Below are 19,247 nucleotides of genomic sequence, written 5' to 3' on the forward strand. Positions count from 1 at the left end.
ACGCTCTGGTGGACAAGTTGTGACCTGCACATTCACCAGACTATGAGTTAATAATGGAACGTTACGAGACAGAGTTGTTCTCGAGTTATGCCCTGTACACACTGTGCGATTTTGGCCGTCGCAGACGAAAGACGGCCGATCGTAGGAGAATCGTGGCGAAATCTTTGGTCGTTGCTCTAAATCGGCCGTCTTACGTCGCACAGTGAGACAGGTTCTACGACGGCCGTTGTCAGCGTCTTGCGACCAAAGACGACCTGCGATTAAATTCTGACAGTGTCAGAAAACTGCTACGACCTTCGTCTACTAATCAGCTGATTGACGTCTATCAGTGGCGCAGGTGACAGGGACGAGCACTGATTTTCGAGTAAATAGTCATTAAATTAAAAAACTAATAGTTTATCTTGTCATGACTGGAGAGGTGTATATTCCTTTTTACTGTCGCAGAAAGAGGAGGAACATGGACAGACTCATACAGCCATCAGAAAAGTTGTGTGAAACTCTGTCCAAAAAAAAAAAAAACCCATGTGCGGACTATGATGAGAAGCGGTCGCCTACCGGAGAATATTGATGTGTTTACGCCGGGAGAGGTGACTTCGTCCTCGTTTAGATGTGCTCTCATTACGTGACGGTACTGCTGTGATGTTCTCTGGTACCAATACAGGCCGTGATTTCATTTTTAAATAACGGACAAATGGTGGTAGCCTACTGCTCCACTGGTGCCGGTGACTTGTGTCTGTGTGTGAAGAGGGAGAGAGGGAGGGGAGCGGGCGACCTGCGATTCAGTAGAACGATCATCGTACAGTCTGCACACGTCAAACTTGACGTTGTAGCAAAGATTGTAAATTCCACGTCGCATAGTGTGTCATGCAACAGTCTTATAAGACTGCTAAAATCGCACAGTGTGTAGAGGACATAAGATGCAGAGACTGCTTGCTGAAAAACTGCCCTTGAAGGCAACGTGCATCAGCTGTTTTTCATGAACCAATAGCCTTTCATATACAGTTCAGTCATATTGATTTTGACTTAATTTTGACATGACACAGCTCCAAATGTTTTTTGTTTTTTTCCTGCTACCAATCGAAATTTGGTCGACCAGTGCTTGGTCGACTATTTGGGGGCAGCCCTAGCAAAAACGCTGTTAAGGTGTGGATGCTCAAACACATAAAAGTGTCCGGTTTCGGCCGTCTGCATTTACGTGTGGTGTGTGGACATGGTCTTACTGCATAGAGAGAATCCCACACTGATTAACAAAGAGCAGAAAAATCGTGATGACTTGGTGATCAGTAAAACAACTTATATCGATCTGAGAAGATTAGTCACTCTGTGATTTCCTCTGTTCCCTCCTAATGCTGAGGACACAAAGACGAATGAATCTATTTTCCAAAGCTCAAGTTCCCATAAGTATCTGCACATGTGTGCAACAATGCATGAAATATCATAAGTGAATTCAAACAGAGGACGCTGAGTCAAGGACAGTATGACAAGCTCCAGTCTCTGTCAACAGGACACCGACACCGTCCTCAACACAGAAACCAATGGCTGGTAGTCAAGCAAGCTTTCAGCCAATAGAAGGCACTTATGATAAATGCAAACAGACATCTGACCCTTACAGGATCAGCTTTAAGGAGAAGTATCTGTTCCACTAGATCAATGACTATTTTTTAGCTTTAATTGGTCAAACACTGACCTTATTGTTGTTGCTGTATACTGTAACTGGTTAAAAAGCGACTACAGCTCTGCTGGAGCATCAGCATCCACAAACAGATGGTTGACTATGAATAAACTCCACAAATGATATAGAAACAGACCTAATTTCAGTCAGTAAGGTGAGCGTCTGGGTTGCAGTGCACATACCAAACTTGTGACTGTAAATCTAACAAATGCTCATAAAATTGATTTAGCCGGACAGGATTGACTGCTGATCCAGGAATAGATTAGCAGTGAAACGTATTTTTTGAACAAGTTGCATGTTTCTACTGATAACACAGAGTTCCTCAGTGCAGCTGGCAAACAAACTGTGGGTGGTACTGAACCACTGAGAGGATACTGTGCTCATTTACAAAACAGATGATGGAAGAGTTTAATGTGTAAGGACTGTAAGAGTCTGACTGTTACCTGAGACCAAGCTATTGTTTTTTTTTGTTTGTTTTTTTACAACATAATACCTATGTAGAACACTGACAAGTGAACTGCCCAAACATGTGAGTGACTGTCTTTGACCTGACTTTATGAATGTGATTCCAAAGGAGTCTTGATGTCAGTGGTATAGAAAGAAAACAAAAGATTAATATTTATTAAAAAATGTATTAGCATTCAAATATGTTCAGTGCTCTTTCACATTAATGTCACAAACTGAGTTGAATGACCAGTGTGAAATGTAATTTATCAGCCACGGCAACATAACAGCCCATAAAATTATACTGACAGGCCTCGTTTTGCTTTGCTCAGATATTTATCTGGGCATTTGTCCTCTGTGCAGACGACTATATTTATACTGCATGTGTGCACATATAAACGTATAAATGACAGTTTCGATGGAGCTCACTATAATTTCCTGTGTTGTTCTGTCGGGCTTATCCCGAGGCTGCGACATGCATCTCACATCATTCACTGTTTCCATGAGTTGTGTGTACAAAGGTAATAGGAAATAGTGAATAAAGCTCAGTGCACCGGAGGACAGTTGTTGACAGATTGATATGCCGTATGTTGCTGTTGGCAGTCTGGTGTAACTCTGATGCCAGGTTTGCGTGAGTGCACGTCATGGTTCTGTCTCGTGCTTACGTTCAGTTCTGTAGACATGTGGGGTTTGATACTACTTCCTGTGCCTCTCTCTGCTCCTGTACACCTTCCTGAGCTGATTTTTTTTTTTTTTTTAGAGTAGCTGAGCTTCAGAAGCAGCTTTTCTGAGGAGACTCTGCTCCATCATCTCCTCTTGGCAGCACAGAGCCCTTTACCAGTGGGAGCTTTACTGGCTTTAAGCTTTTATAGAGTTTTATGGCCCTTTATTTAAACAAATGTAAAGAGGAAATTGCTACTGTTCAACTCACTATACATTACTTTTTTTATGTGTGTGCTTTCAGTTGACTGTTTGCTAAACCCCTCTCCCTCCTCCTAGTTACTGTTGCTATGTCTGTCAACCATTAGCCTCTGGCTGACTTTAATGTTCATAGTGGACTGATTTTAAAGTGATTAATTAGTGATGTAATGATTCATGTAGGAGGCATGGAAACAAAGGAACAACACTATATGCATAATAAACAATTCAGACTATTAGTGTTGTTCAACAGCTTAGCTGTGTGGAGAGACAAGGATTACATTTATTTGTAACTTGTAGGCTAATTACACAAAGTAATTTAGGTAGTTTATGATTTTCTCTCTGTAGTCTGACGCACAGCTGATGTTGTCATGGTTATCTTTTTAATTTGATTTTTAAAGGGGACATATTATGGAAATATCACTTCTTGAAGGCTCTTTAACATATATCTGGGTGTTTGTCTTGCCTTGTGGCTCCCAAAATGTGAGAATTGACAAAATCCATGTGGTTTTATGAGCTGTTCCCTCAGTTGTCTTCCAGTGATGTATCTAGCTTTCAAATTTGCATAATACCACCCCTACCTGGTACCAGTAGAAGGGGCGGGGCAAGCAGTGGTTCATTTGCATTTAAAGGGACAGGCACTGAAACCAGCCGTTCTGAACAGGGCTGTTTTGATAGGATGAAAAGAGCTGTGATGTTTGATCCTTGACGTATTTTGACCAAAGCATGTCAAGCCATGTCTTTAAGACACCTGGGAACTATTTTAATTCATGTAAAGGGGACATAATATGTCTCCTTTAAAATCCAAAAACAAAGTACAAGCAAACATAAATACATCACCATTCTCCATGCTCTTTGGATTATCTTTACGTCAGCATGTGAGGAATTTACAGTTGTACTTTGCCTGGATAGCTATGACTGACAATCACTGTTTGTCACTTTGTGTGGTTTTACATGTTCATCCCAACTCTGACTGTTGATTTGTTGGTTAGTGTTGGTTTGTTGCAGGGCTCCTACTTTACTATGCTAATGCAATTGGTTTAATTGTCAGCCATGCTTGACTGGGCACAGGCTACTGTATAGATTATTTTATAGTGCTCACAGCACTGGATAGTGTATATAGTATCTTGCAAATCTCATTTAGAGCTGCAACAATCGATTATTAAATTAATCGTAACTATTTTGACGATGATCTCTGATTTCTGCTTCTTAAATGTGAATATTTCTGGTTTCTTTGTTCCTTCATGACAATAAACTGAATATCTCTGTGGTTTGTGGACAAAAGAAGACATTTGAGGATGTCACTTTGTGGTTTGGGAAACACTGATTGACATTTTTCAACATTTTTTAACATTTTATTTACCAAACAACTACATATTAATCGATAATGAAAATAATCGTTAGTTGCAGACCTAATCTCATTTAAACTCATTTAAACTGTGTATGATGTGCTTTGGCTATATTGTAACGATAATGATACAGATTTGAGTTTTGATCTAATGTTAAGTGACAGCACACACATGCAGTAGCCTACTCAACGCAGCATTCATTCATTCATTCCTAAGCAATACCACTTATCATTTTAAGGTCATAGGGGGCTGAACCAATCCCAGCTGACATTGGTGGAGGTCAGGATACACCCTGGACAGGTCACCAGTCTATCACAGACCTGACATATGGAGACAAACAGCCTCACACACTCACATTCACACCTACAGGCAATTTAGAGTCACCGGTTAACCTGACCTGCATGTTTTAGGATTGTGGGCGGAGGCTGGAAAACCCAGAGAGAAGAGAATCCCACCCACATGTGAAAATGAAAGGCCTCAGTCAGCTGCCAATTCACACAACATGCAAATAGGGGGGAAAAAAAGGTGGACACTACAATATACATGGACACTCTGGTTCTTATCCACACAGAGCACCAGCAGACCCTCCAACACAGACAGCTCACTACCTGACGGCAGCTGTGATGAGCAGGCAGAAAGGCAAGCCTGTCCGGGCATAAATATGTCCAGTGACAAGATATACAACTGGCAATTCCATTTCCAGTTGAAGCCTCCACGATTGCTTTCTGCCCCCTTCCCTGCAACTCATGCAGGCGTGCAATCCGCACAGACAAAAAAAAAAGACGTGGCCTTGGGCACATGCATGCACGGCACAAGAACAAAATACACACACAATGAGGTGGAGGGGGGTCAAAGAAAGGATATCTAACAAAATGAAAATTACCTCTCAGTTTAAATGAGGATTATGCGAACACAGTCCATCAATCATACGCTAATGCTCGGTGCAGTGGAGCAATTGAAGCCGTCCTATAGGAGCATCTGGATGGGCACTTTGTGGCTACTTTGAAGAATTTATCACTAGTAGTGAAGGATATTAAAACTGCTTTTACTAATAGGACACCTTTTCCCATTAACCACTCACTTGATAAACACCTATAGACCCCCTTGCATTTGATTCAGTTACAATTCAAAGTGTTGGGAATAAATGACAGAACTGTTCTTCTTGTCAGATCATGGCCACATTAACATGGTTTTATTTAGGTGACAGGAAGTTTTGAGCTTGTGGTGCGTTCATGAATGAATGGACAGAGACAGCTTTGGACATCTAGGATGCCCTACAAAGCCCCAACAGAAAGTCTAGCATATTAGATTTTTTTTTGCATTTCTTCGTCCAGTCTGACATCTCCTACTCCTGAACCTTGATGTTGACCAATAGGATGACGGAGCTCTGACGCATTGTTTACACACAATGTAGGTTGGTGGTTTTGAGTTGTACACATCTGTTAATATCAATTCAATTCAACCAACTTTATTTATCCCAAATAGGGCAATTCCGTTTGCAGTCTCCAGTCAGACAGCACACAAAACAAAATAAACAAACAAACAAACAAACAAGCAAACATGACCAATGAACTTGTGCAGGGTCATGATTGTTCGGGGTGATACTTGTAGTCCTGCCAGTCTCCCGACAAAGACACGGCAAGAGTTTAGGCCACTGTGATCTGTGATGGTTTAATCTGACATGGCGTGGTGACCTGGCTTAATAGAAGAAGAGATGGACCGGCCCCCAACACAAGCTCATCACTTAATTAAAACTTTTCACTGTCAAACAGCAGCATACTCAAACGATGTAAGCGCAATCTTGTCCCTGAGAGAAACAGCCTCTTAAAGGGATAGTTCAACATTTTGGCAAATTGGCCCTCTCCTTAAAGCTGATCTTGTAAATGAGATAATAATGGAACGTTACGAGACAGAGTTGTTTTTGAGGTAAATTCATGCAAAACAGCTATTGCGAGTTCCTGTCGGGGGCAGTTTTTCGGCAAGCAGTGTCTGCGTTTGCCTTGAAAACATCACTCAGCCCAGCAATTGTTCTGCTGACGCATTTGCCTTGAAAACAACTCTGTCTCGTAACATTCCATTATTATCTCATAGCGTGGTGAATGTGCAGATCACAACTTGTCCACCAGAGCGTTTTGGAGTTGTTGGATTGTGTATTTGATGAGTTTGATGAGGGAAACCAAGAAATCCCATTAGCCTCCGTAGCGTAGCTCTGAGCAGCTTGCGGCTCTGCACCGCCGTTCTAAAAACAGCTTGCACTGACAATTGGTAACGAACGTACCCCTCAAACTATATAGGGATTATGGCAACGGACCAATTTGCCAAAATGTCTAACTATCCCTTTAAACCATCACTATCAAAAATACAACACACCTCGAATTGGGTGAGATTTCCTCCAGGACCACAACCGACAACCGAGCAGACACTGATTGTATTTTTGCAGACCTCTTCTATCTCCACAAACTTGATGATGTGACCCAGCTGCTTCATCAAAGTCTGTGAGGACATTTACTATTGTGTATTAGCTGTGGAGCTGGCTAGATGCTAAAGTTTTCTCATGTTGTTCTCTTACAGCGTCAAAGGGAAGGGGGAAAAAAAAAACACCTCTGAAGCGAAAATCCCTAAAACGCAGCAGTCAAGAAGGCTGATGCACACTCTCCAATAAACATAGCATGACTAATCCCTCCTCACAAATGACAAGGCCTAGTCATCTTAAACACAATGACTTCAAAGCAAAACCACTTGCCACAACTCAGACTGGAGTGATGGAGCTACATTTCTGTCAGTGGCACACAGGGTTAACTAAACAAGCAATTTCAGCACAGCAGCATTTGCTAAAAAGCTTGATGGGACCAGCTAAGCTCCTGTGATTGGCCTTTGTGTGTGAAAGTGACCACTTAAGTGCTTCGCAGCCCCTCCTGAGTGTGTTTGTATGGCATAAGCATTTCCTCTGACTTTTTTCTTTTTTTTGCTGCCTTCTCGCAAAATGTGTTTGTGCGTCCTTGAGAGTGTGTCGGTGTTTGTGTGTATACTCTCTGGTGTGTTTGTGGTTGTTTTACAGTGTGTGTGAGAGAGAGAGAGAGGATGTCTGTGTTTTTAAACGTCCTGCTTCACGCTGCTGCTGCTGCTGCTTCTGTATGTTGCATCATTTCAAACAAGATTTTAATGGCCCATAAAAAAAAAGGAATCACTGCAGCGAAGCAGCTTTTGAAATAGAGAATATTCAATAAGAAACGTCGCTGACCCAAATACTGTTCACTTAGGAAATATTAGTCATCTCCATATAATGTGGTGCATTATTATCTCGTTTTAAGTTTTATTTTAAGGTAATGCCCCCAAGGACATTACTTATACGATGCAGTCAAAACACTGATCGACTTTCCGATTTTTAGTTCCACTCCGATATATTTAATTTGATATATGACTCATTGATTGATAAGTTTAACAGTTGGCTGTTGGCTTTAAATGTATTTCAGGTTTATACCTCTACTGGATGAACAGTGTAGGATTAGTAGCCCTTTTTATACCTTTTTAATGTAAAGCTCAGCAGATTAGTTCCCCTACATGTTGTGCAAACAAGGTAAAGTGGGAGTAGTTTATGGTCTAATAGGGGGGTGTTTTTTTTTCACCTTTATTTCATCTCGAGAATCTTTGAGACCAGCCCTCATTTTCAATTATGTCGAGAGTATAAGTCAGATACAGTATTTACAACACAAAATAAGACAACATCAACACAACACAAGTTAAAGAAGGAAAGAACACAGAAGACAGTTTCATCAATTTTCTTTTGCTCAAGCTGGTAACATGCTGAAAACCCCTTGATACATCTAAGAGGAGTTAAAGATGTAACACAGATAGTTCACCAGAAAAGAGGACGCCTCAATAAAAGGTTATGTTGCCATAAATGAAACCTTGAACGCATCGTATGTATGAGAAAGCCACAGTTCCTGCTCCGGACATCCACTGAGCGCCGTCAGACTGCAGCCCCCTCCTCCCTCCCCCTCACAGTCACACTATCACTCTGACTTTTCATCTAGCACCATCATCAGGGCAAAGTTTGAACTGATTTAATACTTTCTCCCCCCCCCCCCCCCACACTCTCCTCTATGACACACTAACACACTAAACCAGCATGGCCGACATAGTGAGCGCTTCGCCTGCTTATCATCAGCACGTCAGCAATTTTAGTGAATTAGCATGCTGACAATGGACACCACTCAGTACAACTCCACAGCCTCAGGGACTTTGTGTTTATGTATGAGAGTTTGGGTCCTGCCTGCAATTGCACAGTTTCCATGACAGCAACATTGACAGTGACGGGCAAAAATTAACCTAATGGATGAAAATTGTTTAGTCCTTTTTTTTTGTTTCACCCTCCTTTGCCAGTTGAACCCGTTTTATAATCCTTAATGGAGGTAATTTCTTTCTTTTTTTTTCAGGAGCCCCTTAAAGGAGACATATCATGCCCCCTTTACACAAATTAAAATAGTTCCCAGGTGTCTTAAAGACATGTCTGTGACATGTTTTGGTGAAAATACCTCAAGGATCAAACATCACAGCTCTTTTCATCCTCTCAAAACAGCCCTGTTCAGAATGGCTGGTTTCAGTGCCTGTCCCTTTAAATGCAAATGAACCACTGCTTGCCCCGCCCCTTCTACCGGTCCCAGGTACGGGTTGTATTATGCAAGTTTGAAAGCTAGTTACATCACTGGAAGACAACTGAGGGAACAGCTTGTAAAACCACGTGGATTTCAACCAAGGGAGCCTGCACATTACAGATTTTTTTTGTCAATTCTCACATTTTGGGGGACAGAAGACAAGACAAACACCCAAATATCTGTTAAGGAGCCTTCAAAAAGTGATATTTTCATAATATGTCCCCTTTAAGTGATATCAAGTACAGTACATACTAAAATAAAAGCTCAGCTAATTATTCACATTTACATCCTGTACTGTATGCACTGTAAAACAGATGCACATTAGTAATGGCTTTTTACTTGCCAACAATAGCTTGCCGCAGCAAATGACTGTGGGCTTTAAGCATGTCCTTTGACTGACAGAGTGTCTGCTGGCAAATAGTGATAAATAAGGCAATGTTATGCACGGGGGATTGCTGGGACGGCTTCCAGTGAAAGCTGCTCACCCAGCACGTAGGCCCGATGAGTTTCCGCCATCTTCCCTCCCATAACTTACTCTATCCACATTAGCCTCTTTGTCCGTGTGAGCGCTCTGCCTGCCTGCGCACCACCACATCCACGCAAAAAATGTAGATTTTGCAGCTGCCGATTTTCCAATTAAGAATCAGACATTATTCAAATTGTGACAAATCAGTCCTTTTCTGAATATTTGTGACGGCTAATGTTGTTACTAATGTGTGTTGTATTATGAAGTCGGGTCTTGTTTGGAGCAGCATCGCCTGACCTGTAGTTACATCTGAGTGGGCTCTTAACTTCCTCCTGGCTCACATGCGCTCAGTGCTGCCATCAGTGGCCCATTATTATTTCAAATGAGTCCCATAGCAGAAACAAAACACAGTTGTAACATATTTAATTCATGAGACCTTGTTTTTACTCTGAACAAATGCATGTTGAGCAGCAGCTGCTGATAAACATGTGCATACAGTTATGTATTTATGTACACTTGGTAGAAACAATACGACCATTCTCTTTATACACAAGCTATTTACTATTTTGCATATGTGCTGTCCAGTATACAGCCGTCTGCTGCCTCCCGTTTGTGCATGTGTGTGTATACAGCTCTGGAAAAAAAAACAAGAGACCACTTTCACAAATGTTTCTTACAGTAAAAGCATCTCTATACATGTGTGACAGTCATTCTTTTCTTTTCTTTTTTAAATACCAACACAAACACAACTCATTCTACTTAATGAGACACTGATGAGGTCGTCACCTGAACCACATATGGATTTATAGGAAGATTATTAAAACCACTGCTGGGATTAAACATTGACATTATCCCACAAAAACTGATTTATAAACTCTTCCTGAGTTAAAATATTCTTGCTGTGTTGTTTAGGAATACATATGAACATGTTTTCTTTGCATTATTATTATTCAAGTTCTGAAAAGACTTGATATTTTTTGTTATTTAGACTAGTTTAGTCATTTTCAGCCAATAAAAGCTCTAAATGACAATATATTTATTTCAATTTTGGGAGAAATGTTGTCGTTGTAGTTAATAGAATAAAAAAATAATAATTTTACTCAAATAGTAAAACCAGAAAAACTGATCATTTTGGGAGTGTTCTCTCAATTTTTTCCAGAGCTGTATGTGTGGGTGGAAGTGTGTGTGTGTGTGTGTGTGAGTGTGTGAGAAAGAGAGAGAGAGAGAGAGAAAGAGAAAGAGAAGAAAGCGTCTTCCATCAGTGAAGGGCGAGTCCTTCAGAAGACGGGGTCACCGCTCTAATCTGAGGAGGTGATGATATTGTGAGGATATTTAATGAGAGGATAAGAGCAAAAGTGAAGGGGGGGGGGCAATGAGTATTAGCCTTTTTAGATATCATTAAACATTAATACTGTCAGGGGACCGGAGCACACTGGGGTCCTTTCCATTGACTTTCATGCTGCTTGCTAATAGAGTTTCACCTCTGGGGACCTCCACCCCCCCACCCCCACCCCTCGGTGCAGCGCCACAAAGCTAAGGGAAGATCAGATTGCCACCCCGCTTCTGAGGATGAGATTAGTGGAAATGTGTGTGTGTGTGTGAGGTTACGCACTCTCTCTTGCTCACTCTGTCTTTTGCTCCTGGTGTATGATATATGCAAAATATAACTATTCTAAAACTATTAAAATCCCTGTGGGGGCTTGAATACATTAACCCAAGCCTTAATCCTGAGAAGCATTTCAAATATCTGTCTACAGGATGTTTTTTTTTTCTCTGTTTCCATTGTAATGATGTAAAATTACTTCTACTATTAGAAGTTTTAACCTAAAATGACACCAGATACAATTTCAAGTCTTATGTTCTTTATCAAAACAGGCACTAATTAAAGGCTCAAGGCTGAGGGACAACACTCATTCATTTTTATCGAATATTACACTGCAACTAACTTTAAAAAAAAAAAGTATCATTAATTAATCCACAGATGATCATTTTTTAAAATATAAATTCTTAAAGGTCCTGCTTATCAAACATCCTTTATTTTGCAAATAAGTCTAGTAGTTTATAAGAGAGGGCCTGGCTTGATGGAGATAGCAGCCATACAAATGTACTAAAAGTACAACATAAAAAAGACAAATTAATGGCCTTAATGAACTTAATGGCCTCCATTTATCTAATGTCAAATTCATGTGATTCATTTTCTTCCAAAACCAAAAAAGGTCCTGTTTTCTGATGAGTTATTGAATAGTTGCTTTTTGTTTTGTTTTTTTGTCATCCAGTCAATCAATTTAATTTTTACAGGTTGATAAATAATATTCATTCATGCAAGGTATATAAATATGTATTTCTTCCCTTGTAATGTGCTAAATGTCATTAATCTCTATTCACCAGCAGCAAATCATTAAACGGTGTTAGTCACATGAATCACCAACAGAGGGCAGTGATCCCCTTCTAAAGCAGCAACGCTTGGCTGCACAGACAGGATACAGTATGTGTGTGCATGAGTGTGTGCGTACTTATTGTACAGCTGCTGAGAATGAATGAGTCCGTGTGCTCGCACTACTCAAGACGAGTGTGAGCCGATGGCACACACTCACAGAGGGAGCCGTTAACCGTCCTAAGCTTAAGTTACAATGAATGAACCCAAATGTAATAAGCTGATCTCATTCACAGGGATCCCGTCTGTGCCCTCTCCCTCCCTCGAGTGCCGTCTGCAAGCTCATCTGCACAACGTAAGAAACATTAGCGCAACATTTCAGTCATTGTGTCATTTCGGCCCACTTCAGACTTTCCCTATAGCCGTAATGTAATAATTCATTCAAGCAGCAGAGGAGTGTGTGATGATGTTCTTTTTAAACTTCCCCTGTTGCCTTTAAAGCTTTATTTCCTTCTCATCTAACAGACCCACTGAATTAAAACTCCACAACTGATTTGAACTAAATACGCTTCTGCTGGGCGAGGAGCGGCAAAGTAAGTGCTCTTATGCTTCACTTCTTATCCTCATCACATTGTGCATCATAATCAGAAGTTTTTACTTTTCATCAATCTTTTTTTTTTTGTGGTTTTCACACTTGGCAGGAGCAGCCATTGTAATGAACACATTTAAATATCCATTACCAGGCACTTTTCTTTCCTACAGAGGTTAAATAATAAGCCTCAGCTGCTGATTTCCATAGGATAATTAGAATATACAATTATTTAGAGTGTGTAAATCCTAATGAATCATTACAAACACAGTACAGTACAATTATTTAGTGTCCTGTGCTTCATATCGATAGCGTTTGTTCAGAATATCTTATGACAAACTCTTCTAAGTCTTAGCAGTAATGGGAGCTATAACATTTGTAGCCCTGAAACCACCAGAACTGCAGAAACCCTTATTATTAATGAGAGTGATAATAGTAATATTAAAAACTACCAGTACAGATAGAGGTTATTCTGTAACATGTTAAATACAAAATGAATTATTGATCATTTTATCTCTTTTGCTCATCAATTCACCAAACTGACTTTATTAATAATTGATGTATTCATATACCAATGTATTGTTCTGTGGTATAATACTAATGAAGTATTTATCTCACAAGTTACATACATTTAGTTGCTGTCTGAGTTTTAAAGGATTCATTTTTACATTAGAGCTTTATTTATCTACATTTATTTCACACTTTATTTTACCTGTGATCCTACTTGTCAGTGTTGGTACTTTGCAGAATATCTCTAAGACCGCGCAAGGGAACTTAATGGGGAAAATTCACTCTTTGGGCAATCTATGGTGGGCTCGGGGCGATTATATGCTTTCAAGAAGGTTTTCAATCCAGCCGTTAAGTGCTGTGTTTTTATCCGTGAACTTCGTACAGTAAATCCACCGTGATAACTGTGTGATAATGTGACTATTCATTACATTTTGTGATAAAAAAACCCATTTAAATTATAATACCGGACCTCCATGTTGAGGCTTTACGTAAACAGTGATGACTTTCAGTCTTTCTCTCGACCAGTCAGATGCTCCGATTTCATCTTCTTTGGTTTTTGATGATGGTACTGTAACATCCAATCAGGAGCAGCCGAAGATCAATGTGAAGAGGTAGTTAGGAAGTTATTTGTTAGTATCAAAACAATAATAATAATCCCCCATGGGCAAAATAAAGATAAATAAACATGTATACACAACCTTTGCACATGGAAACTTACACAAGCTTCACACACAAGCTTTATGCAATGTATGGCATGCACATTTTAAGTGGAGGTTGTTCATTGTTCATCTGTGTTTTGTTTTTTTTACTTTTAATTCCCATTTTGTTTTTCTTCTGTTTTTATAGTCATATATTTATTAATCCATTCACGTGACATCATTTCAGCATACATATTGCGATAGCCCAGGTTGTCCTGAAAAATAGATGTTTATACTTGACTTGAAAGGGTTGAGATTATACATGCATTAATAGACAGAGAGACCAGGCAGGCAAAAAATAGAAATAAACCGGTTGATATGAAATACATTTATTAATTTAATCATGTGCAATATATCCCCTTCCCTTTATATTCCCTTTTTAGCTAATGATATTGCTTTTAGAGTCCCTGCATATTCCCTCTATGTTGAATGGGAGTGACTCCTTTCAACCCCCTGTGGGCGGCAGTTTCAATCAGAAGAGGCTGTGATGAAGCCACTATCTGTCCAGCACCAAACAGCCAACAAATCAAATTAGTGAAGGCAAAATCAAACAGAGCACCGTCCAAGATAAACACCTTGATGTTTCTTTTTTTTTTTCTGATAGATTTGTCAGATGGCCAGTTCATGTAGCGGTGTGTCTGGTGCCTGTGTAAGTAGGTAATTGTTTGGTGACACATAAGCCAAAACAGCAGTGGGAGCCAGAGATGCTGTGTGTGGTTGATAGAAATCAGCCATGAGAGAGTCAGAGTATCTCTTCCACCATCATTTATCCATCACATCCCCGTGTCTCGGTCTACACCAAACAGTCAGATAACCTTGTCTCACCAACATGTTTTCATGTCTTGACACGTGTGGTCTGTTCAGGTCAATCGGCCCAAACATCTGATCCCCATTCTGCTGGAAGGCTGCAAGCCACAGGTCACATGACCTGGAAGAAAAAACCAAGGAGACTTTTGGGATCCCTCTTTGGTCAGACACTCTCCCTCCTATTTATTTCCTGTTTTTTATCCTCTGTATTCAGACCTAACCTGACCTTGGTGTGACTTCTCTGATAAATAAAGCAGAAATAACTAAATTCATATAGGCTACCTGTGTACACTGTGAGGTTTGCAAATGTATTGATCATGTGCAGACACAGGCTTCACAAGGTAAAACAACCCATGTATTAATCCAGTGGTTCCCAACCTTTTTTGGCTCGTGACCTCATTTTGACATCATACATTTCTGGGGACCCCTGTCAATCAAGATATTTTTATATACTGCTTATTATTTGAACTCGATTTATATTTGAGACAGTTAAAGTACAGAACACAGTTGTTTAAGATTGTGTGTGGTGTTTTAATCATAATTTTAAAAAGAATAATTATTAGTTAAAAAATATTTTTATCAGTAATTTCTTTTATCTACTAGACATTTCAGACGACCCCATTTGAATTCCAGGCGACCCCAAGTGGGGTCCCGACCCCAAGGTTGTTAATGGCAATTAATCCTTCTGAAAAAAGACAACGTCAAAAAACAAAACAAAAGAGGACTCAATGTAATATATGTACATAATTGATCTTCCATATGAAATATATGTTGACAACATTTTAAACATAGCTATATCTAAAAATCCTCAATGAAATCGAATTGAGATAATTTCATATCTGGCCAATACAAATATATATGTTTATGTACAGTGTATGTAGAATTTGAATGTATTATTTTTTTTTAATCTATATTGTCAACAGATGATAGCAACATCATCTTATAGCCGGGTGTTATGTGACAAAATATAAATGTGTTCCCTAAAATTCCCTTAGTTGATATTACAGTAAGATTACTCTTGATAAAGGACACAACGTACATGTTCAGTATTGGATTGTGCGCTGTACAATAAAATACTTTAAAACATGAATTTCTACACACATAGAAATATCGAGATTTCCTATTTTCTGTTTATGTCTGTTGTTTTTCTCTGGACCGCAGCATGGGCCGGCTATCAACCTGAAGGGAAGTCCAAAGGCTGATGAACTGATCTGTGTCTGAGACCACACTGCTCTGTGTCCTATATGCCCAGGGAACACAACGCCCAGCACAAATCTGGTGAGTAACGACGCTCATTTGATCTGTCAATGGTAAATTGATGGGATTCACTCACTTTTCCATCACAGTGGAGTTTATGAAGGCAGGTGCCCTTGCTCTGAAGTTTATAATGGATGATGGTTGATGGAGGCTGGGCCCACTGACAATGACATGCGTCAGATGATTTTGAATTAGCTTTACGTTCTGATATCACTGTGTTTGCTCGGAAGGCAGGACGGAAAAACAAATTGCTTGCTGTGCATTTTTTTCCCCCACAACCTCCTACCTCCCCCTCATCTTATCTCCTGTCTGCCATGTGTCTCAACACATGTAACTCTGGATGAAGTAACACACACTACTTTCAGCCCCAGCTATGCATCAGTATTCACGGCTCCCTTTCTCCTGTTAAAATGCCTCTGTTAAATTGTGTCATTATTAATCTTCGGAGCTCCACTCTCACCGTGTCCCACAATGTTTATTATGAATTTAGGTCTATATACAAACAGTGCATCACTGTTACAGGGTTCGAGGATGTTTATTTACCCTCTTGTCATTTCAGATTTGCACATTGAATATCAAATTTAGTTGACAGAACCACGACTGTCAGGACATGAGCAGGACAGCCAGAGGAATCTAGTGCACCGCAAACAAATTTTGTCATATGGAAAGGCAGAGTTAAAGGTACATTGTGTAGCAATTCCTCCCATCTAGCGTTGCGGAACCATCACAAGCAACTCAATCGTATTTTTCATGCTGCATTCACGTGAAATTGGACGGACGACAGCCGCTGCACGTAACGGCATAAACAAGCCTCTATGTAAACAAGTGGTCCGTCAGCACGAGGCAAAACAATACATGTGACAATATGTTGTCATGGCGATGTCGTATTGTTTACCTGACCCACGTTTTACCGGCTTTCTCTCGACTTCTGTGACTAAAATGACATTTGGTTTGTTACCGACGGCCGTCTGTCCGACTGCACGTGAATGCAGCATCAGTGTAACGCTCCATTCCTCCTCACTGCGTTACCGCGGTGACTTTTCACAGACGCCACCTCCACCTGAGCCGACAGCTCCGGTGTCTCCAGTGAGTTTCCGTGGTTTCCTACCGTCAGCTGCCACTGAACGTAAAAACATGGCGACACCACATGGCAGCCAGCACCGAGCTTACCCGCTCCATGTAGATATGAATGATATGAACGGCTCATTCAGAGCTGAAAGGAACACTTCACTTTGTTGATGGGGGGGATTACTGATTAATGAAAAAGATACTTTTGAACGAAATAATCGATTTTCCTGAATAGATAACAGGAGAAGTTACACAATGTCCCTTTATACTTTGTCATATTCATTTGTCAGGTGTTTTTTTTGCATTAACACACACAATAAACACATTATAACTACAATCTTATTTTCTATTATACCCGTTTATATATAAATTGAAGAAATACATTTTACTCCATAGTTGTCGGTTCAGCTTACTCCTGTACGTGACTCTGATGATTTTCCAAAAACTTCATCTTGACTGTGAAAACGATGATGACAAAGTAAAAGTTTGCATCTGGTGTCATTGCTGAGTCATGAAATCCCAGCGCTGCTGGCAGCTCGGTCAGCCAGACACCAGAGAAGCGCCGCTCTGCCCGTCTGCCTGTCTGGTGTCACGCTGCTCTCTGTTTCCATCACCTTCATCATACTTCACTTTGTGGATAAATGGTAATGGCAAATGGGCTCGCACTTATTATAGCGCTTTTCTAGTCTCTCAGTCCACTCAAAGTTTGTCACATTCACACAGCACCGTTCAGAGACAGGCTTTTGGAAGCTAATCATTCACACATCAAAGAGCAAGTTTGGGTTCATTGTCTCGCCAAAGGACACTTGGACACGGCTCTGTAACTTTGTGAAGCTCAGCAGTCGGCCACACTGTTGCTCTGTGAAATAAGAGGCAGGCATGAGCTCCTGGTTGGTTCATCGGCTCACACACACGTAATACATGTTATTATAGTTTTATCATGTCACTGTGACATCTGTGAACAGCTGCTGTGGGATGAGAGGAAGTCCACTTTACCATATGAAGCTGTAAAATGTGAGGATTCCTTCAGGCAGGTTTCACCCTTTGTCAGTGGTAACAGCTCCTGTGATCTTTCCAGTGATCAGGCGTTACCAAGAAAAGACAACACTGACAGGTTTGGAAATAGCACATCAATGTCACATCTTCAAAAACACACAAATAGCCTTGAGGAGAAAAACACATGCACTGTAACCTCTCTGATAAACAACCGTGAACGCTATTTTGTAACACTGGTGAGAATGCTTAGGTGTCTGCCAAAAGCCAAAAGCACCAAAAGCAAGTCAGCTGATCCGTGCCCATCTGGAGTCTAACCTCACAGACATCAACACTGTAAGAGCATTTGTGCTGCTCCTGTCAACTCTGAAAGTTTTAGTGTGAGGTTCGTTCAGGCAAACATCCAACAAAATGTTCAAAACGGGAAGTTTTACCTCCAGCAAGCTCACTGCTGACTGAGCTTACGGTCTGAATTGTCATGTTTAATTTCAACTGAAGATGGATAAATATTGTACCAGCGGTGGCCTGCAGGGAAATTAAGAGTTGGATGTGTGCTCCTAGCTCTTCTTAACTCCCAGCTTATCTAACTAGAATCACCATAGGATACTGTATACCTCCACCGGTGATCACCAACATCAAATCTGTTTGTCCTCCACTCCCAAGTGCATGTTTGTATCAAATTATGATGGTTTGTCTAGGGATCAGTACCGAATTTGATACTTTTATCGGTACCGACCAAATTCCTACTGTAATCCTGAGTATCCATTCATGTAATATCAAACAAATATACTGTATATACAGGGTTCCTACGCAGGTATGGAAAAGTTTGGAATTTTATTTTATACATTTCCAGGTCTGGAAAAGTATGGAAAATGGAAACTATTGTATGGAAATATATTTGTCTTCTTAATACTTATCTGGGTTTGGTCGTATTAATTATTTTGTATGCGCTATTACTTAGCTAGTAGCTACAATCTCCTGGAAATTATTTGGTAACTTAATGGCATACAAATTCAGAATAATGAAAACAATTAATTGCATAATCTATTTACATGATACACATCTATTTGCTCAAATGCAACACATTATTTGATTTTTTTTTACTGAGAAGTCTGTAAATTAGGGTTTTGGAAAAAGTATGGAATTTTGAAATTTCAAATGTGTAGGAACCCTGTATCCTGTTTTTTTTTTTGGCCAGGTTCTGGCAGAGAATAAATGCAACTGAGTTGGACCACGACGGGGCTTCAACACCTATTGGGTTTTAATTTTCTGGCCCGTTGGGAACTCTACCTCTCATGACTTTGCTTGTTTATACTGAACCATAACAATAAATATTCAAAATTATTTTTTTTAATAAACAAGATAACTTTAATTACCACACATTCACACAAAAAAGTAACAAAAACAGGTACCGTTACATACAGGTAGTGGTTCCCAGGAACTGGGG

The 19,247-nt window shown here is 40.1% G+C and overlaps 1 protein-coding gene across 7 annotated transcripts in view; it reads left to right on the top strand.

Moving 5' to 3' along the window:
- The window catches only part of pcbp3 (poly(rC) binding protein 3), a 107,040-nt gene that overhangs the window by 17,566 nt on the left and 70,227 nt on the right, over nucleotides 1–19,247 (top strand). For all 7 annotated transcript variants that reach the window (XM_085764508.1, XM_085764512.1, XM_085764505.1 and 4 more), the window contains exons 3-6: nucleotides 12,175–12,233; nucleotides 12,404–12,471; nucleotides 14,540–14,644; nucleotides 15,644–15,760. The gene's annotated coding sequence lies outside the window, so the exon portion shown is untranslated. The remainder of the gene's footprint in view (nucleotides 1–12,174; nucleotides 12,234–12,403; nucleotides 12,472–14,539; nucleotides 14,645–15,643; nucleotides 15,761–19,247) is intronic.

Source organism: Trachurus japonicus, chromosome 21 (assembly GCF_045865225.1).
Source record: "Trachurus japonicus isolate A0001 chromosome 21, Traja_1.0".
Taxonomy (NCBI): domain Eukaryota; kingdom Metazoa; phylum Chordata; class Actinopteri; order Carangiformes; family Carangidae; genus Trachurus; species Trachurus japonicus.